This window comes from Heliangelus exortis, chromosome 4 (genome assembly GCF_036169615.1).
Source record: "Heliangelus exortis chromosome 4, bHelExo1.hap1, whole genome shotgun sequence".
NCBI lineage: Eukaryota > Metazoa > Chordata > Aves > Apodiformes > Trochilidae > Heliangelus > Heliangelus exortis.
The window spans coordinates 20,629,914-20,655,803 of NC_092425.1; the positions used below are offsets into that span (position 1 = coordinate 20,629,914).

Genomic DNA, 25,890 nt, shown 5'->3' on the forward strand with positions numbered 1-25,890 from the left:
TCCTTTCCCTTCATTCCTGCCATTGCACCAGTGCTGACACAAATACTGGTATGCCTTTGGGCTGAGCCAGAATTTATCTCTCTAGATTTTTTTTTTTTTTCCCCTGAAGTTAATTTTCCCTTTCCTCTTTTGGGGTTAGTCTTTTCTAGCTCAATTTGCAAACTGTGTCTTGGTGCCACAGTACAGTTGTTAATGCTGCTATGTAAAAGGAGGGAATATGTAGCCGAATCTCAGAATAAGAAATCACTAAGAGCATTGGGAATGCACTTTTTAAAGTGATTGTGTGGATTAAATGAGACTGTAATTGTAACATGAACGCACAGATATTGAAAAGCTAGAGCAGGTATGCATGGATACTTCCTACTTGTTAGGGATATTACCCACATCCTAGCCTGAATCTGACATGTGCATGTCCCTTTTTGGATCTGATATTTGTCTTTCTCTCTGGAGGAACAGTTTCCAATTTGAGGTTTGGGTCAGATTGTGGCTCCAGATGACACAGGGCTGGTTTCGAACCTGCAAAGGAAAGAAATAGAAAATGAAAATAATGTGGTGAAGCAAACAGTTGCAAAAATAGGTATTGTAGATGAAAAAGTAAAATCCTTATTTCTTATATTGGCAGTTGCACAGTATTATATAACTCAGCAGATTCTTGTATGTAGGGTTATCCTGAACTCCCTCCCTAAACGCTTATGTGCTTGTCTCCCCCCAGTAAGAGCTGAATGACTGCTGTCCTTACAGGCTGAGACACAGCTGTCACTACAAACCCTTTCCAGAAGCTCAGGAATTAAAGTTACCAGTGCAGTTTATTAGGTGTGATAAAACCTATGAGCTTTGGTCTTATTTTACAAACCTAAACACTGAGGCAGTGAAAGATGATTTGCTTGTAGGACCATGAGAACTTAGAGTATGGCCCTCATATAACCTGACTCCTGATTAGGCTTTACGGAAGGTGGCTCATATTCTGGATAGGCTTATTTTTGGCTTGCCTGTAATCTTGACTTGGTGCATTTATTTGTCCTACAGTTTTCTGGAAGCAGTCACACACACTTCTTTATAGAATGAAGATACTGTGTCAAGTTGTGATTTTGAGTTGCTCATCCTCAAATATGGCCATTCTTCAAAGTGGAAGACATTTTCATTCAATTCCTTTTGTTTGAAAAATCACCCACCACTCTTGCTTCGTAATTTCAGTATGATTAAATTTCCTTGCAAAGCTTTGCTGGCTGTTTTTGAAGAAACAAGGTGCTGACTAGCCATGTTGTTAATGGTTTTAGGTGACAATCTCAGCAGCTCACATATTTTAATTCTGTGAGGTTCTTGCTGCTGCCATGAGTGAGATCACGTTTTTACTTCATGTGGTAGCCTAGACACAGCCTTAAATAAAGTAGTTAAAAAAATGTTCCCTTATAGATACATGGTGCACCTTCTGAATGTAGATCTGTTGCTTTATTAGCTGCATCTTACCCTACAAAGGTATGAGCCAAAGACAAAAAAGCCATTACAGTGAAATGTTTTGTTTCTAGTCACGGATTGAGAACATAATTTGGGTAATAGAAGTTATTGTTTTGGTGTTACAGAACTGTTGCTAGGTAGTTAAGGTCAGAGATTTGTATAAATCACAGTTAAAATGCTAAGCTTTATCTCCACCTTTTCCATCATAAGTATAGAACTGTGCATTAAAAACTATATTAATGTATTTCTAAACAACTTAAAAGTTGATTTCTTACTCCTAGTAGATTCTAATGTAAATATTAAATTTTTAAAGATTTTCTTAGGTTCCCTTTCTGGATCACAAGTTTACTTTTATATTTATAGGTGCACCTTAAGAGAATTTTTATGTTGTCTCACAGATGAAGTGGTTATCAAGAAAACAAAACTCTAGAAAGGTGAAGAAACTGATAGTATTTGAAGCCTGAGTGTGCCTCTCTGAAAGGGAGAAAGAAAAGATAATGATGTAGAACAGCATGTTCAACCCATGAACCAGTCCGAGTCATCTATTTAAAAGAAGATGGAAACTGTGTTGTCTAATAAAACAATGATAATTCTGGCATTTTTCCCTTTTTGTAATATGAACCTGGGCAGAGCAAAGTGTTTTTGTAGTGCGCGCACTGCTGAATTGTGACGGGATTTTATCCTCACCAGTTTACTCACTGGGGTGGTTAATGTTAACCCAGTTTTGAAGAGTGGCTGAGCTGTGCTGGGGTGAAAGTGGCTGCTGGAGGCAGCTGAGCTCCCTGTTGAGTGGTATTTCCCGGGAGCCAGGGGATGATTGCATGCAGCCTTCAGCATCTTCAGGTCTGTAATTGGCATCTGTCACAACCTCCAACCCCCACTTCTTCCACCTCTCTGTGTGAAAAGGGTAGGGGTGGAGGGGTGGAGGATGCAGTGTGCCACAAGGTATTGTTGTTCTGCAGGGGGGAAAAAAACATCTGAGAATTCCCGGTTGGGTGATGCCAGCATTTTATGTTTACAAAAGTTCTCAGATAACAACTGAGATGAAAAAACCATACTCATTTAGTGCTTAAAGCATTTAGTTTCCACAGTCTACTGTGCTTTGTGAGATTAAGGACAGCTTACTTTAACAGCAAGAATGTTTCATCCATCTCCTTTCCTCTGATTTGAGTTATGCAATGTCCTTGGAGCAACATGGAAGAATAAGATTAGAGAAGTAAGATTTTTAAGCTGTCTTTAGTAAGAGAATCATTTGCCTGTGGTGAGCTGTGAATCATGAACTGCAGCTTTGTGTATTGCTTTGGTCCATGGGTCACTGTTCAGAAGGCACTGGAAGGACTGCATTGTGTTCCAGAAGAGTTAGAAAATTGAATTTCAGTTCTAGGAAATGTGCTTCTTCTTTCTTCTACTGTCAGCTGATCATTAATGATTTGCAGTATATTTCAGGTTTTTTTAATTTGCCTGTAAGGCTGGCTAGATTATTTTGTGGCTCTTTCAGCTTAGCTTTTGTAGGTTACTCTTGCCTCAGTGTCAGTTTACCTTCCAATTCTTTTCTCCATTCTTAGAGTAATTTTTTTGCTGCTTTCTCACTGCTGCGTGCACTTAAAAATAAGTGATGTGCAGAGCATCTCTCCAGCAGTGGAGTTTTTAGCACTTAGTATTGCTGAAATGTTTAATACTTGTTTTTGGAAAGCATGTGATATCTAGTGATCCCATTTAGCTGTTGTAGTTTCAGGACAGACATAAAAGCTTGCTCACTTGGCATGGAGTTAACAAATGCAGGGGGCTATGGGAGAAGTGCACTTCTGGTACTGTTGCCAAGCAATTCTATTAGATAGTTTTTCAGACTTGCCCGGATTTGAGGACCAATGTATCTGCTGTAACTCATGTGAATCACAGTGCAGGTCAGTCTGCATGGCTGTAGTGAAATGGAAGGCTTTCTTCCCAAGGTGAGAGATTTTAGGTGTTTGGTTAGTTGATGGTTTTAGTAACTCAAAAATCTGAATATGAGAGTATCTGCCAAGTGAAACTAATATCTCCCATTCGTGTGGGTATTGGTGTGTCGGTGCAAGATACTGTGTCCTTGTGAAGCAATAGGGACATTTTAGTTAAGCTGTCTGGTATGAATGTAGACATGTGCCTGTGAGGTATGTGTCAGGGTAACAAGTGTGCTTGAAGTACTACATCTTCAGAGCTGACCTAGTCTGAACAGCAGTGGTAAAGTGACCTTGCAAGTGTGCATCTGCTCTAACTTTGATACAGAGGTCATTTTAGACCCTGTTTTCTGTGTAAATCAGGTTGCCTGTGCCTTCTGCAGAGTCTACATTTTTCGATTTCAAAATACTTAGTGTAAACATCATTTTTTACCTTAGACTGCAGAAATATACAAGAAAAAGGGTTATATTTGATTTGAAAAGAAACAAAGCTAATCTTCATAAATCACCAGCTTAGTTTTTTTAGAGATTTGTGTCACTAAGAAAATATTTCTACTTATTCCTGTAACATGCAAACAATTATATGAGCATATAAACATTTACAAAGAAAACTAATGATTTTGCAGATACGCATTCCACTACTGTTGTATACTGTTTCTTCCTCCAGGTTGTTACTGTTCATTAGAGTTGGGGTGTGATATGTCAGATGTGCAAAAAAGCACAGCAGTTTTCAAATAAGTTAAAGCAGATTACGTTGTTTTGGGCTTTTTTTAATCATAGTGTTTAGACTTTATGTAGCATTTTGCCACAGGATTACTTTCTCCCAATGGCAGGATGCTCGAATGACTTCCATCCATGGGAAAGTGGTGGTGGAACTGATGGAACAGTCTGTTGCTGCCACTGTTCATTTTGGTGCCCCAGAATACAGAGTGCACCCTAAATTGATGGGAGAAAAGGAACAGCCTGGATCTTCATGTGTTGAAGTGAGGAAATGAATACTTAATTCCAAATCTAAATGGGATTTAAGTAGGTCAGCAATGCCTGTGGAGTTCAAAAGGGGGAAAAGATGAGCCCCCTTATTGTGCCCTATCATGCCACCCCCTGTGGAAGGGGTTGGAAGTTTGTAGTGGTGGGTAGACACAGACAGACGGGAGAGCTTTTCTTGCAGTAGTGAAAACTGAATTGAAAAGTAAGGGAAAAGGGGAAGACATGAAAGTTTAATGAAAAAACATGTTGAATTTAAAATGTACCTCAGGAAATATTGGAGAGGAAAAAATGGTATGCCATCTGTAAGGAGAAAATATATCTAGTATTACTAAGACCAACGAACTCTTCGTGTGATCTGCTGAAGTGCTGAATTCTCTAGGGCAGCCCTAATTCACCATTTAATTTTGGCAAGAGTTCACAGAATTCCCAAGAAGGTAGCAGGAATCATATTGATCATGTGCAGTTTTTTCTCTGCTTCCCATTTTTCCACAGCAATGGAATATATCTTTGCTCCCATTCAGGCTGGAGAGAAGGCTGCCATTGATGTAGAGAATGTAGGATCAAGCACTTTTTACAGAGGCAATTCTTTTCAACAAATGTAGGTGAGGAAATGGCAACATTAGTTATAAATATCTTCTTCTGCTCACATTAATGTGAAAATGTCATAAAATAGTAAGGTCAGGAATGTGCATAAAGCAGGCCTTTGAGACTTTTATATGTGCTCAGTGTACCTACAGTGCATATGTGCAGAGTGTGTGAATGAAAAGCCCCAGCTTTGTTAATTTCTTTAACCCATGTAAGGTAATTTTGTAAAGAAGCTGTATTTCATTCCATTCACAATCAAAGCTGGGGCTGGTTTTGCTCCTTCAGCCCCACTGAGATCAAAAGTGGTACGTGTCTGTCACAGCAAAGTGGAATGGCTACCTTCCCTCCTGGTCATATCAGACCCTTTGTTTTTCCAGTGATGATAAGTTGTCGCTCCAGCCATCAGTCCTCTAACTGCATGACTGAAGAGGAGAGCTTTGCATCTGATTTCTGGCCTTTGACCTTTCTGACTTAGGTGCAGATTATTGGGAACTACAACCAGCAGCACAGTTCTCGGTTTTAGTAATGTAGTGGGGGTGTTCAGTCATCTCAAGAACCCTTCCCAAAGAATAGAATTCTATTCATAAGTATGCACTTTGATTTTTCTCATGTGATACATTCTTGTATAAATTATGTTTTTCTGTAAGCACACGCAGAAAATGGGACATAAAGATCTTTATTTTTTCTCACATTTATATTGTAGATCTGCATGATGTCATTATTTTCTAACGGTATGAAATTATTGAAATATATATAGCCCCAAACTAAGCATAATATGTCCCTCAAACCATGCAATTTTAAAAAATACTAGTAGGTCTTAAATTTGAGCCCTCCCCCAGGGCCTTTCTCCATGAGAAAGCCAAATGTAGCATCATTGACCTTTTTACTTATCAATGAACTAATAAGATGTCTCTATTGTAGTAATAGTCTCTGATGTACCTTGCCCCGTGTTTTGCTAACAGAGCAGGTTTGATCCTTTAGGGGGTTAAAATATTTAATCCTTTAACACTGAAATGTACAATAGATAGCCATGTCAGCTACAGCTGCTTCCAAACATCAGTAACAAAATTATAGATGGTTTTGAAGTTTCTGTGGTGGAAATGAATACATTTGAGGATTCAACTTGCTGACAGTGTTTATGTAATTTAATCTTGCCATCTGGAAAAAGTAAACATTTTTTAGGAAATTAAAGTTAAGGTATCAAGCCTCTTGTGGTTTGTGGCTGCTGCAAATAAGTTGAACCAAGTTGATGAAAATCTTCAGGAGGGAGGGGATCATGGTTATATTTAAAAGATTGTTATACAAGTGCATTGATGCATAAAATTGTTTCAGACTATCTGCTTTATTAACTTTCCAGCTTATTCAGTAGTTAGATACCTTTCTTCTGCTCAGACAAAACCAGCATATTTTTCAGTGAAATGTGAGAAAACATCGGAAGCACATGCATGCAGAATGCATAGGTTTAACAAGCAGTTACATGATGAGTGCTTTTCTTCTCATGTTTTTCTTGGTTTTTGAGGTTTTTTTTGTTTATTTATATTATTACTCCTTGTTTGGTTGCTTTTTCTTTCATCCTGTGTAATGTTTTGCTTCTCAAATATTCAGTGTTCTTTCCTTTTTTCATCTGCCGTATCATTCCCACAGCTCATTATTTCTTTCTATGTTTCATTATTTCTTTCCGTGTTTCTGTATTCTATGTTCTTTCTATGTTTCTATATTATTTTTTTATGCTTGGTTTTCTAAAGAAAAAGACTTTACATGATCCTACCATGTGTGCATCAGTCGTGCTGTAATAATTTTGAACCTTTTGGCTAATTTCAAATATGAGAATTGGGAAAAGATCTCAAAGGCATTTAGTTCCCATAACACTTAGGAGTCCAGGTGGCTTGGTTGAGGGGGAGACACCTAACATTTCACTAGAGCCTGAGGTGTAACGGAGGGAGACAAAAAGACTGCAGTTATCTGTAGCAAACCAGGATTAACTAGGCTGCTGATAGAATTGCTTAAAAGCTAGACCCTTGCCCTCACTTTCCCATTCCGTCATTTTTTACTTGTGCCATCTGATGAGAAATTTTACATAATGGGCTGGGAGGGGAGGCAAGATACTTTCCACGTTTGTCATGATATTTGTGTATATACAAGACATTTTTGGTAGGAAGATGTTTATAGAGGTGCAGGATTTGAAGGGATGGACACTGTCAGCCCTTTTACACTTGGAGATGGTATGATTGATAGAAGTGGGTGGGACAGTTGAAGTGGAGCACATGGAAGTTTAATTTGCCCATAGGTTTTGAGCCTTTAAGAGCATCTTTAACTTTGTGAAGGATGCTTATTGGATTTTCTTTAGTTCTTCAGTGAAATCTTAAGTTCTCACATAAGCTGATGATCCAAGAAAATTTTTAAATAAATGCAGAATTTGTTAAGAAACATAGGATTTTTGAATAACAAATATACAAGCAAATGGTATGGTAGTGGTACCCTTGTTTTCTAGAGGGAGGAGGGCAGTAACAAAATAGCAGAACCCAGAAGAAATAGGTTGGTAATAGTAAAATGAGAACACTGCCTTTCAGTATTCTGTAAAGGGTCAGGAGAAAGCTGTAGGCTGTTCCTGCTCAGCTTTGGTGTCTGGTGATTCAGCTGTTTGTTTCAATCTCTATTTACTCCATTTATGGAGATCTTATTCAGTCTTCCTTCTTGATGCCTAAATCCTACTGCTTTGCTTTCTTCTGCCAGATGCATTGATGTCTTTACATTTTCAAGCATGATGGTGTTCTGCTAAAATTAAAAATACCATTGCAGTATAGGAGCTGATCAAGTAGTGGGATTTTAAACTAAAACATCTAACTTCATATTTAGTGGAATTTGCCTGTCAGCATCTCTATAGGTCTGAATAAGATCTAGCTCTAATCCCGATAATTGAACTTAAGCTCCTAAATTGCTTATCTCCTTCTGAAATTTAAAGCTGATCCTAGTAAAAGTGCAGTGAAGATCTACATGAAAATGGTTATCTACAGTTGATGATGAATGTCTCATTTAGGTTTGCTTCTTCACAGTATAAGCAACAATTTTAGAAATGTTCATCTTATTTTTATAGTCTTGTATACGAATGCCCTTATGAAGGTAGTTGGTGTCCAAATTGTGCCTCGTTCCAACTTTGTCATGGTGACCTAGACATTTTGCTTGAAAAAAATACACAGACTGGTGAGTTTGCAAACATTTATAGCTGTGCCCTGTGTTAAATAAGGACTATGCTTTATTTTCATGTAATAAAATTTAATTAGTTGTAAGTCAGGTTTTGCTTTAGTTGTAATTAGTTTAGCATATAATTATTGTGCCTAATAGCAATCTGAAATCTGCAAGCATTTTGATCTTATTCCAAGTTAAAAAACCCCAACCCTTTTAGATGTATTCAATCAGTAGCTACAATAAAATCTTATTAGTCAACCATATTATAGGCTGTTTAAATCTTAAGTGACTGAAGCAGTGTTTTCACTGATGCTTGTTATGTGTTCCATTGAGATGATATAAATGTTTTATATAGGACTCTTCTTTAGATTATTAGGAAAAAATTAGTTCAGTTGTTTTCTTGGCAAAACTTACTATTTGCTGTTCAGTTCTTTGCCTTTTCATTTTTATTTCAAAATTAACTTTAAAGCTCCAGCTTTCATAAAATATACCTGGGAACTATGTGTATGGAAATAGTAATACTTTAATGAATGGATATACAGTAAATCTGATAATTTACACAGAAATATTATTGGCTGTAAAATAAGGTATTAATGCTTCATGGGTATTTTTCAAACATCCGCCCAAATGTCTTGCATCTTCTATCTTTTGCTTGTGGCTGTCTGGCATTTCTAAAGAAGGTGCTCTGCCGAGGAATATTCTGTCAGCTCTGCCTATGGATCTCCTTATGGGAACAGCATTATAGCAAGAGATAAATGCAGAACGTCTGGCACATTATTAGCTGCAGTGGACTAATGGGGAGCAGAGCTTCTGTTCTCTCTTGCAGTCCAACCCAGCTTATTTTTTCCAGATATTGCAGCTACTGGTGGTTTAAAATATTACTTGCTGGTAATGTTACAGATTAAATTTCATCTGTGTTATTAAAGTTAGGTTTTTTATGCTTTTATATATATAAAAAGGGCTCAACTCGTTCTCTTCATTTTGTCAGTCTATAGGTGAGATAATTATGATTAATCAGAACACAGAGAATGACAGTTTTAAGGTGTTGAATAAATGAACAGTAAACACCCTTGTACTTGATGGATATGTCTTTTGGAATCTCTGTGATTGGGAGTGGTGAATGACTTCATAACTAGAAAAGAGCTATTTAGATCTGGTATTTATAAAAGATTATGTACTTCAGGCTATGCAGGAGTTGTCTTGTTTTTAGGGAATGGGGTTTTCGTCTCCTCTACTTTTGCAATTACTTGCCCTACAACACCCAAAAATTTAGCTTCTTCTATTAAATTTAGGCACATCATGTGAGTTAACTTGTCAGTCACCTTTATATATTTTTCTTTTGTAAAGGAATGAGTAAGGTACAGTTCTTAATTCTGTTTCACCTCTTTTCAGAGCACTTGTATTGATGTTATCTGGCTTATTTTTTTAAAGTGTCTTATAAGAACAGTAAATTAGTGTGTAACATTTAATTGTGTGTGTATACATGTATTTGCAGGTATTATATTTATAGCATCGAATTCTATAATTACTTATATGTAAATATATGCATAATGTAGAATTAAGGGCTTAAGATATAAAACATAGTGATGTAGAAACTCTAAAATGTTTTATGTTCACATGCCCACTTTTTAGATATCATTGTACAAAGGTCTTAGTGAAAGACTGAGCTCTAATAGAACTACTCTTAATTTTGTGTTAATCTCAGGAATAACAGTAGGGAAAGTAGGACTTCTCTTGATGTTTCCCCCCCCCTCTCAGGTCAAACAAAAGGGTAAATAAACTTCCTTATAATAGAGGAGTATGTTTGTTTTTTTCTGTTTTATTTTGTTTGATATTTGCTACTTTCACCCTTAGTTAAAAGGCACTCTTCAGGCATCATTGGGTTGAAGTTCATTTGCACCCCAAATGTAATAAGAAAAAAGTCAAATTTATTCCTGTTACTGCTCAAGATGTTGTATTTAGAAAATAGATGTAGAAATGGCATGAAATGTTTAGCTGCTTGACAACAAAGACAAGTCTAAGCAAAATGAATATGTGGAACTATTTTGTCTTTAAATTGATTGAAGTCTTAAAAAAAAAGAAGTTATTCAATTCTCTGTGACAAAGTATGAATTCCATTTTGAAATAAATAAAAGGAAGGATTTTATTTTTGTTCCTTTAACTGTGTTTTACCCAAATGTATGAATATTGTATTTAGTACTAAACATTTTCAGAAGATAAAAGGTGCCAGTCATTGGCGCTTACATGCAGTTTCCAGGCCACAGACACTGAGCTGTCTGAGTGAAAATGGGAGATGTGAAAATGTAGAACAATAGAAAGCATTCACATCTCATAAACCTGCATATTAACTGGATACTTGGAATTTGAAAAAGGGAAAATATGTGGGGAACTATCTCCTCCAAAACTTGGAAACAGTTTTGGGTGGTCATTGCAGCCAATGATGGCAATTCCAATGGATTACTATTCGTTGCAGATATCCACAAAAAAAAATATCCTCTAGGATTTTTCTTATTTGATAACAGACAAAACCCCTCCACTTTAGACTCAGTATAATCCTTATATTTTATGTACTTATAAAGGTAAATCATCTTGTACAGACAAGAAATTATTAAATATCCATCTCGAGGAACAGACCATAAGTGCCTTCATTTTTATATGTGTTGAGGTCGCAGTTAGCAGTACTGTAGGAAATAAAAGCAGTGTTTTGTGGGATGTAGTCTAGTAGAGCTCAAGAGCAAAAAAATAGAGGAAAAATGTTCCATTTTTTAAGAAGGTTTTCCAGAGCAAAGGTCTAGCGAGTCTGTTTTCTGTTGCCTCATCCTTTGAGGCAACACATGATCTGATCCTGGCCCTACTGCCTAATTCCCTACTGAACAAGAAGTCTTCAGGTTGATTCATTCAGGGTCCCTGCTGGATAAGCAAGCTAGAAATTTCCTGCTTGGTAACGTTTTTAGGTATATGGGTTTGGTTTGTGACAATACTTGCATTTTTTGTTCCTTTCAGGGTATAAATTGGAAAAAATTTCAAGGTCTGAAAACTTGCACGAAATTAACAGATTATATAAATTATGTTAAGTTTTGGAGAGCTTGTGGGACACAATTAACTAAACTACTGGAGAACAAAGGCCAGAAGAGCAGGTTAGGTGCCTAGATAAGGAGGATGGATTGGGCACCAGGTGGCACCCTTTTCCCATAACTAGTTAATAGTTGATGGGTGTAGGCAGTTCTATAGGTTTCCAAAAGTTTCATTTTATGGACAACAATGTGCTCTCCACACAGCAGCTTCTCAATTGTCCATCTCTTGGTTTTGGAGTTGTTAGCTTTGGGTCAGCTTTTTGGGAGGCAGCAGATGCTGTAGTTTGTTGGAGAGCTGCTAGGGAACTGGTTGGCTTGTTGGTTGGGAGCTAATGCAGATGTCCACCAAATACCTGCCTCAGGTGATGAATGTAGGAGGTGTAGGGGGCTAAAGTGAGAACACAACAGTAAAGCTATTGGAAGGAAGGAGTATTCAGGAATTTATTAAAAAGGGATAAGTAGCTGAAAACCAATTCTATGGAGGGTGGGTAACATAGAGAAGCATGTAAGGCGACCATATAAGTTTGAGGAAAACAAAATCACAGGCAGACAAAGCAAATATTTTTCCTGTTCCTTCTAACTTCATTAATTTCAAGAAAAATACCTAAAAAACCCTCAAATCAAAAGAGAACCTAAACAAAACAAAACAAAAAAAACCAACCCCAAAACATTACAAAGAGAACAAATAGCTGTAAGAGAAGAAAGAATCCATTAGAAATTAAATTTAATCTCATTTCTTAAAGGCAGTTTATGAAGAACCTACTTTAGGCTATGGTGCAGGAAGACAGAAGGGACGGCTGAAAGTGGCTATTGTGTGCCTGGTCATACTGATGTTTTATCGTAAGTCTGGTCTGTCTTAAGCCCCTGGCTGTTTGTCATTATATAACAGTAGCTTTCCCAATTGATAACAAAAATTGTGCTCCTCAAAATTGCATCTCCACAGTTTGAATGGCATGGTTCCTTTTGGCTCTTCCACAGAGGCTTAACCATGTCAAGGTAGAGATTGTAAATATTGAAGCTGCCAGAGTAAAAAGCATTTTGAAACTATAGTTAAAAGCATCTCTTGTTGCCAGGCGGTACTTCTCGCTGAACACTAAAGTATGTAATATTCCTTGCCTTGGAAAGTAGTTTTTGTCTTTAGATAGAGAAGTACATTTCAGCATCTGACAACCAAAAAGAAGCTTTTTCAAGGCCGCTGACCCAGACGCTTTAAGGCAGGCTTGAATTTTGTTAAATTTCAGTTCAGGCTGCTTTTACCAACCTTCCCTCCCCCTCTTCCCTTGCATATTCCCTCGGTGGTCTTTCAAAACCCAGGTGTCTGGGATTGTCTCCAGGCTGCTCTGAAAGCACCCCAGGCCTTGGATTAATACGGGAGAGCTGCCTTTCATTTGAGTCCATCCATTTACATAATGCCTGCTCAGTCAAACCCACTTGCAATGTACAGCCAAGCAGAAGCAAAACCCTAGCAGGTCACTGGTGCCTAGACTTGTTTTTTACTGAACTGAACTTGAAATCTCCCACCTTTTCACAATGTAAACTCAAGAGTATTGCAAAGACATTCTAAATTTCTGATTCCCGAAGGGATTTTTAGAGATCTTTCCTGGTCTTTGTGTAAAAGCACTGAAGAAAGAGCAGTTACGCCAAAACATGGTCCTACTCTAAGGGTGTGAGTATAGATCTAATATCAGGGTGGAAATTTCATCGTGTTTGTGGCGAGACAGCGCATTGCTAGTACCAAAAATAATTTTCATAACACAGAGGACAGCTATACCTGGTATTCGTGGATGTCCTTCTTTTATTCCAACTTCTCATTCGGAAAGCATTGCTTCCACGAAGTGAAACACTAATTAAAAAATGGTCTAATATTCTAAATGCAGTTCTAAATTACTGATATTTAAAAAAAAAACAAACAAAAAACCAAAAAATCCAAGTTCTTTTATCCTTAGTTGCAAGCATATTAAACTACAGGTAGGCTTTTTTGGTAGTTTTGTTTGTTTGTTTTGTCCTTTTCTGATAATCCTGATTATCATCTTCTATACCTTGGCATTTGTTTTTATTAAGAGTTCTCAGTATTATAGAAAGTGGGTCAGAGGGACCCAGTTCAGTTAGGAGTGCGAGGAGCAACTGCAGAAAATAGCAAACCCTGCTTTGAGGGTGAGGTTAAACTGTTAATACTGATGAATTTGCAGACAGATGGTATTATTAGTGCTCATTTTGAACAGAGGTAATATCCAAATTTTCCTGCCTGGCTAGAACGTGAAAAATCAGTAAAAAAAATATGGATTTCTATGAAAAAAAAACCGATCAGGTAAATTTTAGAATACCTGTTACTTAGTGACAGCTTAGCATAATTTGCTTTGAATGATCCAGCTTCATATGAATGTGCTAGAAAGGCATTATTTTTGCAATATTTGCCTTTGATACTTTTTTTTTTTTTTTTTTAAATGAAAGCACAGTTGATTCAATACTGTTGGTACTTGCACAATATGGCACAGCTTGATTTCCCTAATGAGCAAATAGTTGTTTCCTGTACTTTGTTTGTATGTAATTCACATCTTTATGAAAATATTTCTTTAGACTGGAGTACTGTATTAGTAAACTGTTGGGATGAGATTATTCTTGCTCTTAGTGCACCACGCTATTGTTTATAGTCCTTCAATGACTTCAAAATGATAGCAATTGCATTTTACTACCGTTTCTAAATGATCTTGTTGATGAATGTTATTAAACTTGAAATTTTTAATTTTATAAATGTGCATGCAGAAATGTCAATTTTTCGTTGCTTTTTTTTTTTGACCCTGAATTATCTTTGTCACTTTTTCTTGTCTTTAGGAAAAAAAAAACAAAACCACAAAAAAACTTTTGCTATGTTTTCTTAAGAATTTCAAGACTGGGTTGTTTTTTTTTTTTGTGCCCTGCACATATGAATGAAGCAAAGATTGATTAGGAATAGCATAAAATACTGTATTTACAAATTACTTATCTACTCCTTAATGTAAAACTGGAATATATAAATGGTCAAGTTATACTAAAAGTTCTTAAAAAGAAGAGAGCGTATATATGATAGGATTCAGCAGATGATCAGGTCTAATGTGGGGAAGATAGTTGTATGAAGTTGGTGCCAGATGGGTCTTGGTATTCATTTAAAGTAAATGATTAGGCTAAGAAAAAAAAAACCAAAAACATGACACCCTACAAATGTTAAAAGAGAGAGGGCCTAAGTGCTTGTAAATACAGCAAGGTGAAGGCTGTAAATATTAAAAGCTGTCCTTATAAGTCTGAGTAACTGTTACAAGGAAGTAACAGGAATAAAAATTAAAAAATGTGGATTGGAATAAATATTCAGTGTATATTGTGAAATAGAAATATTTATTAAGTGGAATTTTCCTAATATATTGGTAGAATTGGTGCTATGAGAGAACATCATGTTGCTCTCTGATTTACCTGGTTCACCACTGTGAGGTGTGAACATTCTCTGAGAGGAGAATGGAGGATGCTGCAATCCCTCATGGTATTCTTTAAGATTTTCTCCCATTCTTTACTGCACTATGGCTTATCTGAAAGAGCAAATGACTGCTCTTTGCTTGATTTTAATGTTTTCTGAAAGGGTGAATCTCTCGAAGGAACTACCTCCTGTCCAAAATGTCCTGTCAACACTGAAAATGTCTGCATGACAATGTATAAACTTTTGGCATATTAAATCTTTTTATCATGATAAGCAAATGGGGAGCAAGCAGTGATACATTTAAGAGTGAATACTGAAGGTACCAGGAGGGTCAAGATTGTATGGTCATGCACCTCTTGTGTGTAAGGCAGGAGGGACTCTGCCTTTCAGACCATACCTCTTGGCCCACGCTTTAGTCTGTTAGTTATCACACTTCTGAGTATCCAGGGGCCCAGTGTGTCCAAATTATTCCCCTGTGCCAGTGGCTCCATAGACCGTGGTGGAAGATTGTCAGTGCATGGTGGTGATGGCTTTACAACAGTGCTGGACAGCATCTCCAGCACAAATAGTCCATGGAGCTTTTCATTAGCTTCTGAAAATACTTAAGTCTCCTCTTCACTACCACCTGCCAATCATGAAGTTACCATCTGTCATGACATTTAGTATATGACCTGCAGTGTTTTGCCTAATGTGGAGGCCCTTTACTTTTTTCTTCCTTCTTTAACGTGGGTGAGGGATTAAATGACACATCTTAGTATGCAAAAACCCTTCTCTGCAAAAAAACCCCAAATAGAAATATCTGACTGTGTGCCAACAGGTGAGTACTGAGAACATCCTCAGTGCCATTTCGGAAAGCTTAGAGAATAACTCATTCAGAAAAACAAACAAACAAACCAGCAAACAAAAGAACTCAATACAACAGGAAAAAAATGAAACCAAAAAAACCCTACCAAAAAACCCCCACCCAGGTCACAAGTTCTAGGACTCCTGGAAGTTTAGTTATGTGGCTGTATTTTGTTGTTGATGATTACACTGTACGATTCTGGTTTCAAAATGAAATTTAGGGAGTTAAGCTTTTTTTTTTTTTTTTTGAAAAGAAGGGAAATAGCTGTTAAGCAGTGATCTTAAGTGTTTGGAGGGAGGGGAAGGATTTTGCTGTTAATCTGCACAGATTCCTGTGTACCCTTAGTTTGATTTTAGGGAGAGAAGTACTGCTAAAAACTCTTCAGTCAGAACCTCAAGGGGAAGACAGTTGTGACTTTAAAAAGCCCAGTGTTTCAGTAAGTGTTTTGTGTTTTCCTGTTAGCTGAAAGAACCATGCTTAACAAAAATCAGATTTGCTTTCTAAATATTTGGGATTTGATAGACATATCTTGTAGTTCAGGCACTACTTTTGTTTATCGTCGCTTGATTAGCTGACATTTAAAGTCTGAAAGATTACTACTCAGTTTGATTTTTACCTTTTTATAAATAATGCGAATTAAATAATGGAAGAATGGGATATAAAAGTATCCTGTTTTCTGGGGGTTGGAATGTTTTTTAGAGGTTATTGTGAATTGTGAAGCAGTTTCAAGTGTGAATATGTTAAGGAACAATACTTAATTTAACCACTTTAAAAGACATAAATGCATTATAGGCAGAAAGCTTATATACAAAGCAGAGAACAGCCACTTGTGATCACAGTATAAAAATGATCTGTTTTAAAAGTCTGAAATGAAATATGCAACTTTAAAAATTTCAAGAAGTTGTGTTTCAGCCTGCAAAACAAATGGCATTTCCATAGTAGATTTTCTTGTTAAAAGATAGGCCTTGTGATGAGAGTATTTCATTTAGAATAATTATATACAAAAGGCATCTGTATTGACTTTTTATCTGTCAAAAACTGTGGATTTTTTTCAGGTTTATTATATCATAGTGAAGTTTTAGTTATATAAAAATTGCTTAGCAGACTGTAACGATACTTGATTCTTTGTGCCACACAAAAAAACAGCAGTAACAAGTGAGGGTTTTTTAATGTTTTTAATAAGGCATGTAAACTTCCTCCTCACAGCCCTTCTTTTTTTCATCTTGGAGTCATACTATCAGTTTTGACATTTTCTTAAGCTTGCATATGGAATAGATTTGTGATGTGTTTTGGATAAGACAGGAAAGTTTAATGGTCTGTCATAGAGGTACAGACTGACACCTTTTCAGTTCCAAAGTATCAAGAGCAGACTCAAAAATGTGACAGTGGAAGAAAATTGAGCTTGTATTATCCTGACAATAGGTTGTTTGGGATGAAAAAAACCACATGGAACTGGCTAACAGAAATCCTAGAAGTAGCCAAGCTCAAGAAGGCTTTGGGCTGTTACTGATTTTCTTGGGTGGTATTGATGCTGTGTAGCAATTACTGAGGAAGAGGCAAAGCTGAAAATCATGGCTTCGAAGTAGAAACTTGAGTTTTTCAAGAACTATAAAAAGGCGACCAGAAGATACATAATATCTGATACTTAAAGGCATAATGTGTGAAGCTCACCTTGGTAAAAAAAAAAATCACTGAAAACCCTGCACATTTTAATCCATACAAGTAATGAAACATTTATACGGTATTGCAATAGAGTGGAAAAGTGTCTTGAAGAGGTAGGCTTTAAAAAATCAAATTGATCAAACTTTCTTTTGAGCTAATGCAAGTTAGTGCAACTTTATGAGGAAAGAATTGGGTTATTTTTTGTGACATGGGCTAAGATTGGGCTAAGTCTAATACATGACTCACCCAAAAAATAGGTGGGTTTTTAATTCTATTGCAGAAGTCTGAGTCTTATTTTGCAGTAAGTCTTCAGTTGTAGCAGAACTACAAAGGAGCGGGGATTTAGTTCATTTATCCTACAATTGATTGGATTACTGATTTTCTAAGTATGTAAGGAGGAGCTTGCATAGTAAAAGAAGACGAAAAGCTATTGCACAGTAGTTAAACTAAGCAATGGTTTGAATATTTTTGCAGATTTACACACTCTTTTTGGTCTGATTCTATTGCATGGATGGTGGCTTATATTCTGCCATTGCTGTGTGTTATATTCAGGACACTTTAGACAGGATTAGTTTAGTCTATAGGATAAATGAGTAGTACCTACCTTAGGGCTGGAGGAAAAAAGTAATCTGCTGTCTATTACACTTCCTTCAATATAGTTTGTCTATCTTTTCTTTGAATTTGAAGCTTTGTGTTGTAGCAAGCTGTATCAAACATGCTGAGATCAAATAAATTGTTTACCAAGAACAGTTGCTATTTCTAAATTTTGCAAATTGCATGTTATATATAAACCAATTACAGCTGAAAATATTTTGAAAACTTGTATTAGAAATGCAGTTGAATATCCTGTGATGTAGCTTTTTAGTCAGTGACAACAGAAGTGGAATATTAAGGGCTGTGCATGAGCAGGTGGAAGGAAGCAAGGAGCGACCCAGATAAAAAGTATTAAATGAATGAAAAATAATGTGTGTCCTTGGTTTTGGAGTAGGGAGTATTAAACTACACAGGTATGATCATTAGCTGTTTAAATTTGCTTGGCAATTTTATTTTTTTTTTTTTAAGAAAGTAAAATCCTTAATGGTAAGTTAGTTTTTTGGTTTTTGTTTTGCTTTGTCACCTATTTTTGGTAGCCCTTTTTTGTTGGTGATGTGGTCCTGGTGTTTTCCATTTGCCCTGGTGTGTTTTCTGGACCAAGGAATCACCTTGTATGATATTCTTTGAAGGCTGTTTTGAGAAAAGCTGCCTTTTTTCATTATCTATATATTCCTTACTGTATTTGAGATGTGTTTGAAGAAAAATAGTATTAGTAATACAAAAACCTCTGAGATAATCTCAGGGTTTTCTGTCAAATACTGTTGATTTTTCTGGTTTTAGCAGCGCTATGCATTGAACATTGTTGCTACCAGTTTTTACGTATAAAATTTTGCAGTGCTAATGGTTACATGTAACAAAGCTGGGCTTTTGCCTTAGGATATGGACCTCTAAGCTGGACTTTAGGAGCTTTTTATCATTTTCCAGTTCACTAGTTTTTCTTTGTCTCTCTCTTCAGTATAACAAAGAAAAAAACAACCAAACAATTGTCTGGCACCTCGATTGCACACTTCTACCTAAGATGAGTCAGTTGTGTGGAATAAAGTAGACTTCTGTGTGGCCTGCTTTTGTTGCTGAGATATATAGTCCTTGGCATGCTTTCTGTAAAAACTTCTTTTCATTCTTTCCATGAAAACTAATGTTAAAATGTTTAAAAATGTAACAAGTGCATGCTACAATGATTTGTTTTATTCACCAACTTCTTAAAAGTTGATTGCATGAGCCATCTAGTTTGTTTATGTTTTGTATTTTTGGGTTCTTGGTTAGTTGTATTTTGTATTTTCAGCTGCTAATTGGAAGTTAATAAGGTTGAAATTGCTGGTGCAGCAGAACAGACAAACACAGTCTTGACAGACATTTGAGTGTTTGACCAGAAAGTGTTTTACATCCTTAAGGTGATCCATTGTGGAGACCTTATCATGAACCTGATCCAAGGCACCGAGTTACACAGGTTCTTCTGACTTTCAGAACATAAGGTCAGTTGGAAGTCCTCAGATAGCAAAAAGGCCTCTTAACCATTGCTGGGTAGTTAATATTTTGTCTTTGGTCTCCCAAAGACAAAGTGCTTGTCGGTTTCAGTTCCATCATCATTCTTCCATCTAGTCTGGCAGCCGTGTACCTTTCAAAAGAAGGAGAGCACTGAATTACACCACATGCTGTATATATCCAGTCAGTGTTCCTGACCAAGTAAGTGAAAAAAAAAACAAAACAAACAATCAACAATGGTGTGGAAGATGTTAAAGCAAGATACTTCCTATTCAGGAAATCTCTTTCTTCTGTTTACTGGATTGATCTGTGAGTGAAACACACACCTTTATTAACTGTATAGAATTTACAGAGTAAGATCAAATTGTTAAGAAGGAAATACTCTTTGCCTATGTCAAACACACAAAAGTGCTCTGTCTGGCCTATTTTTTTTTAAAAATGGCAATCTTTTCAATATGTGCTTCTGCAAGAAAATGGGAGGTTTCATCTTGAGTTAAGAATCTCTCTGAGCTGTAAGCCCTAGGATTATTAGAGTAATCAGTCTCTAGACAAAAATGTTACTATGAGGTAGCTAGTTAATGTGAGGTAGGAAACAAACTTCATGTATCTTTGCTAAGTAGATGACAAAAATAAAATGTTTTTTTAATTAAATATGGATACTAGATACTAGATAAATTCTGGGGAGGAAATTCTACATGTTCAGGTATCAAAAGGGGTGAGAGGCGTGAACAATTGTTTAAAAGTCTAAGAAGCTTTAAGAGAAAAAATGGCAAAAAAAAAGTATCTAGAATAGAATAATGATGATGTAAAAATTATTTCAAATTTTAAGTTGTTTTCATGATGGTCTACCCAAAGTTGTAGTGGCCAGCTTGTTTATTGCTACCAGCTTGAAAGTACAGGTGTTAGCCCTTTTAGGTGGATATGGGTGATACTGTATTTACATCATCTTGATACATTTAAGTTTTCTATATTTTAAAAGCGGAGTGTGCAATTTCAAGATACTGTTTCTTGTACCTACATTTTTGAGTGGGAGGTACACAGAAAGGAGTATTACATTGCAGCTTGCAAGCAATGTTTAGTAATTATTTGGGTAAAGTTAAGCATGTTTGACCTGAAATCAGTATTAATGTTACAAATCAGACAGCTAATTCCTATTTAAACCTATTCCATTTGATCTGTAGAACACAGTAAACCTGTGGTAATTATGGATTTCAAGTTTTTTTTCTTCATGCATGCAGCTGAATTTATAAAACCAAACCTGCGCTGCAGTTTTCCCATTTGTGAAATAGGAATAGCCCCAGTCTTGGTCAAGTGCTCTGATGCTTGTAGAAGATAAATCTGCTGTATGTGTGTTTTGTGTTGTAAGTAACACTAAGACTACATTACTGATAACTTGTTCAGGAGAATATATTTGCAAGGACAGGTTTGGTTTTTTTTTTATTTTCGAATCACGCTCTTTACTCGGCTGCTTGATATACAAATTTAGAGCCAAGATGGGGCTTGTGTTTCAGCATGAAGTCTGATCAGCAGAATGTCCTTAGCTGAAGAGTTATGAAAAATAAACAGCACTATTCTGTAAATCAAAAAGGTAATTAGTAGCTTGCAATTTAAAACATAATTGATGAATTTTTAACACCTCCGTCCTTGCATTCTGTTATCTTTCAGTTGCTTTATTATTATTTTTCAATGCTTTATTTTAGCAAGTTGAAATAAAAATAACTATAAAATTTGATCCTTGTTAGTGTAAGCCTTCTAAAACAATACACTGAGCTTTAAAGAGCTTCCAACAAGTGTGTGTATGTTAGGTAAGTTTTCTTCTTATGCATTGTGAGAGCAGGTATATTGGTGGGAAAAGAAATGCTCACTGACATGTCTAAAAGATGAAAGAGAAGCATTTGCAGGGAAAAATTTAAAAATTCAGAAAACTGTGAAAATCCTCTTGATTTTTCTTCTTCTCCACATCTGACCAAGGCAATTACAAATAATAGTGGAAAAACTTAAAGGAGCTAAGGAATATCTTTGTTTCTGTTTTTCATCTATACCATAGAACAGCCAGTATCTAGATTCAGGAGTGGGTTTTGGGACTGTTAGATAAAAAAATCCAGTATTTGTGTGAGGTTGCAACTTGATATTCTAGTTAATAACTGATTTGAGCTGCTGCTTTGAGTCCTTCAGCTGTATAGATCTGTGTGATAAGGAACTGCACTTGTAAGACAGCTAAAGGTGCGAGTAGATGAGCTACATAGTTCTATCAGTCTTTGTCAGGGTTATTTATACAGTAGGACTTGTAGATAAGACCCAAGGTTTGGATTCTTGTTGGTAGATGAAGAATAAGCAGTGATAAACTGTAAATCAGAAAAGACCATAATCACACACAAAGTTATTTTCAGGCTTTTGACAGAACTGCTGTAGATGAAAGATTCCTGGGAGGTGGGAATCATCCAGAAAACTGTTACAATTAAGTTTTTTGGCTCATTTAGACTTTTTTAATTTAGTTTGAAAACAGTAAAATAAGGATACTCCTGTTGATTCCTGAAAATGCTGCCAAAGCTGTAAAAAAGGAACATACCTTTGTTAGCTAAGTGTCTTTTAATAGAAACACATTTTTGCTAAATTTTCTAGAGCATAGTATTTTGTATCAAGAGATTGAAATGGATTCCTTAGGTATCTGTAGCTACCTGTGTATTGTCTGTTGGCTGTTTTGTATCTAGAGAGGAAAAATAATAGAAGAAATACTAGCATTTGTATTTGTGGTGTCTATAGGACAGAAAGTACCTGAATATTCTAATGGCAATTGGATGATATTTCTTTTTTTCCTGCTTGTTTGGCTTAATTTGCTTTCTTCTTTTTAATATGTATAATAGACAAAAAAACCCTGTGGCATTTTGCTCAAGAAAATGCACTAAAATTTTAGTTAAGCCTTTATAAAGCATGGCACTTCTCTTACATAAAACACATCAACAGTTTGGATGAGGATTACAGTAATTATGATTTGGGGGCTGCATGGCATTTAGCAAACAGAATAGATTTGTTAGTGCATCATTAAGAAAAAGTTTTTCTTTTCATTCCTCATAGCTGAGAGTGCCTGAGTGTGGTGGTGCAGAGCCTCTGGTTCACTGAGCCACACTGCAGTATCAGCATTCACCAGCACTGTTCCTGCTTCAGTAGGGAAACAAGAGCAATGGGCCTAACACTTTTCTTGTTTCAACAGTAAGTGCAGGCTGATACCATCCAGCACTTTCTGAACTTGTACTCAGGCAGTGAGCCTGAATAATTTGGTACTTATTCATCCTAATGCAAACATAATGAGAGCAAACATAAAGAGCAAGTTGCTGGCCTCTTCTCTTAAGTACGGGAGAAAATCAAATTGTATCGGGTGGGTATAATTTGACTTTTGGTAGATCAGTGGGAGAAGAATACAACCTATTTCTTGATGTTGGATACCTAAATTTAACATCTTAGCAGGATAACCTCTCTATCCATGTGTGTGAGTTTGTGTATGATGTAATTTAGAAACTTTGTTAGATTCTTACTGAAACTTCTGTATTGATTTGTTATAATAGTGTTAGGCAATCTTAATTTACTGCTATTCTAAAACATACCAGACCCATAAGTATATATTAAACACTACATCAAAATTCCTACACTCAAATGGATTAGCTATAAACTGCTGGCCAAGTCTGGGCCTAGGAGTGTGTTCAGCCCCACCTGGACTCCTCCCTGAAGCTCTTTTGTTCAGAAAGCGAGGAGATCACTCTGAACCTTGTGACTCAACAGGAAGGCCTTCCTCATTCTTTTCCCTAATCCCTGTCCAAATCTTTCCTGCCTGACTCAGTCTCCCCTATCCCTGTATTAATAATTTCTCTTGATTCCCTTGTTTCCATTTGTTCCCCACCCCTATTTTAGCCCTTTTCACATAGTAAATAACAGAGTGAACATTGCCACTGAATACTGTAAAGTAGCTCTTTCATAAATCTACATTAAAAATCACCTTTTCCTTATATCTTTGTGGGTGAATCTTTAAGCAACCTTAGGACCTGCTCTCACCTGTGACACCATGCAAGCCACATGTTTGCTTTCTAGAATTGTAGTCTTGCTTTTTTGGTCTTTCTAGGTTGCAAATGCTATCGATTACCTGTACTCGTACCATGTGTAGTATGATAAGAGGCTTAGACACCAGGATTCAAAGGGATCTAAAATGGGCCAAACTATATTAATGTCTTAATAGCAGTATGTTCTTATAGATCTTAGTGCGAATATCTGTGTGGAATACTTGATCTGCTACACAAAATGTTTAAAGGACTGTGAGGTGAGCTTCCAAAGGCATCTGCAGGTGAATATGCAGTACTTCTTGTCTACCTGAACAACATAAACATGGAAAAATCAGCAACAAATTTGGAGTAGGAGAAAGTACTGTCTTGCCTGCTGTGATGTTCATTGATCAAGAGATAGTTTATGTTAATGATAGATGTACTTGAGGTGAGTGTAGTAAGCATAGTCTTTATTTTGAAAGGTAAATTGAAGTTGCTGGAATACTGACTGTTTCCTCCTTCATGAACCGCTCTGGACTGACAGGTTTAATTTAATGGAAAGAAAAAATTGGCATGTTAGTTCTAAATTTAAGGTATTGTCTGTTAGCTGCATGATCCTTCTGCTCTGCCTTTGTAGTCTAGATATATCCGTAGGAAGTCTACTTTAGAATAAAATTTTGCAGCAAAACTAAGTACTACATGCAGGTTGATAAGGGGGGAAAAAAGGGAGTTTAGATGGGGGTACCTACAGATTGAAATATTCTCTGGGGTGACTTTTAATTATACCCTAAAATATAATTTGATAAAGCAATCAAGCAGTTTTTATATCAGCATGGAACTTCCCTGTGAAATGTGACAGAACAACATTGAAGTTATGTTGTTGCTCTTGTAATATGGAATCAATGAAAAGAAGGGGAAAAAATGAAATTACCAAGTATCTAGATACTTTATACCATAGAAGAATATGCTCTGAAATTCACAAAAAAATTTGAGTATGTTGCTATAGGGCTTCCCCTTAAGAATGGTCCTACAAATAGGATAGTTGTCTTACACAGGTGAATTAAGGAAGGGTTCACTTTTCTTACGAGGAGCATTTAAAAGCTTGGGGAAAAAAAAAAAAAAAAAAAGGGAGCCTTCTCTCCTTTTAAGAATTAGTTTGTCAACCAGTCCCTTCATTTTTTTGTTTGTTTGTTGGTTTTTTGTTGATTGGGGCTTTTTTTGTTTTTGTTTTAGGGAGGGACTGCCAGAAAAGGGGGCAGGGAGAGGTTTTTGAAATTAAATCAGAAACTTATTTTATCAACAAGATGAAAGCATATTCCAGGTGTCCTGGAGGCTTTTACCTCTCTGGGTGGTAAATCTTTCTTTAGAAATTCTAAAATTTAGGATATCTGCCACATGCTGATCACTTACTGGTAACTTACTAATTTTCCATTGTCCTTGAAGGATGCCATATTCTTCTGGCTACTTGCTATGGCAGGAGTATGGTGAGCCTGAATGCAGAGGTGGTATTACTGTAAAAATAATTGCTGTTATAAATTATTCTGTGACTGTATGTGCACAGATATTTAAACAGGGAGAGACCCCCAGGGGTTGCCTGCTTTAAGTCCTTTCTCAGCTCAGAGCTGGTCTGGTTAGGTGGAGCTGCTTAGTGCTGCATCCAGCTGAATCTTGAATGTCTGCAGGAAGGAGACCCCTTGGTCTCTGAGCAACCTGTGCTGGTGTTTGCCCATTCTTATAGCAAAAACCTAATGGTTTCAGATGAACTAGCATGTAGGAACTGACTTCTTCATTGTTCCGTTGTTGTTCCCTGGCCCTTCTCCCTCTTCTCTCTGAACCTGGGCATAAACCAAACAACTTGTTTTGGTACTGCAGTGCTTGCTGAACCACCTGCTCCTCCTCATGGAGAACACGTCTTATGCATGCATATTTCAAAAAGATTTGTATTCTAGCTGTAGTTCTTTGTCTGGGAGAGCACACTTTTTCTTCTAGTTGATTCTGCTTCAATAATTGGCTTTCCATTTTCCATAGGAGTATCTTGCAAGGTGAAAGAGTCTCTGAGACACTGGCAACAGTCAGGCAACTATTTCTTTTACTTTAGAGGTAAGCTATCATTAAGTGTCTTGTTTGGTGTTGTATTGGAAGGGAAGTGAGAAGGAAGGGGAAAACTAAGAATGGTGTTTAAAGAAGATAACATGACTATGTGTAAACATTTGTCATTTTCTGTGCCTATAAATAAATATTTGTGTTCCTTCTTTACTGATGTTATATATGTCTTATCCTTAACCCACTGAAAATCAGAGCTTCCTGCTTCCCCTACTTCTAGTTGGCAAGCAGATGTTTGATGTGCCTCTTACTGCTAGTAAAAAAACCCAAAACAAAATACAAAAAACAACTTTAGCTATTTGTGCTGTTATTTAACGACAATGAGAATTGATTTAAAAGAGGTATATGTCTGCGGATATAGTTTTTGGTTGAGGCAAGGTGCATCATACCTTGCGCCAGGAAAAGTATTTCCCCTGTTTCTTACAATGAAAAAATTTAATTGGCTGAAGGTGTGTTTTACCTGCTCCCAAAATACTGCAATATCCAGCGTCTACAACCCAGGTTTAGA

General features: G+C 36.5%; 1 protein-coding gene across 11 annotated transcripts in view; it reads left to right on the forward strand.

Annotated features, from left to right (window-relative positions):
- Positions 1-25,890, forward strand: part of TENM3 (teneurin transmembrane protein 3) — a 403,572-nt gene that overhangs the window by 13,771 nt on the left and 363,911 nt on the right. For 10 of the 11 annotated variants that reach the window (XM_071743228.1, XM_071743230.1, XM_071743231.1 and 7 more), the window contains exon 2: positions 25,308-25,379. The exons of the other annotated variant lie outside the window; for it this stretch is intronic. The gene's annotated coding sequence lies outside the window, so the exon portion shown is untranslated. The remainder of the gene's footprint in view (positions 1-25,307; positions 25,380-25,890) is intronic. 11 annotated transcript variants of the gene reach the window in all.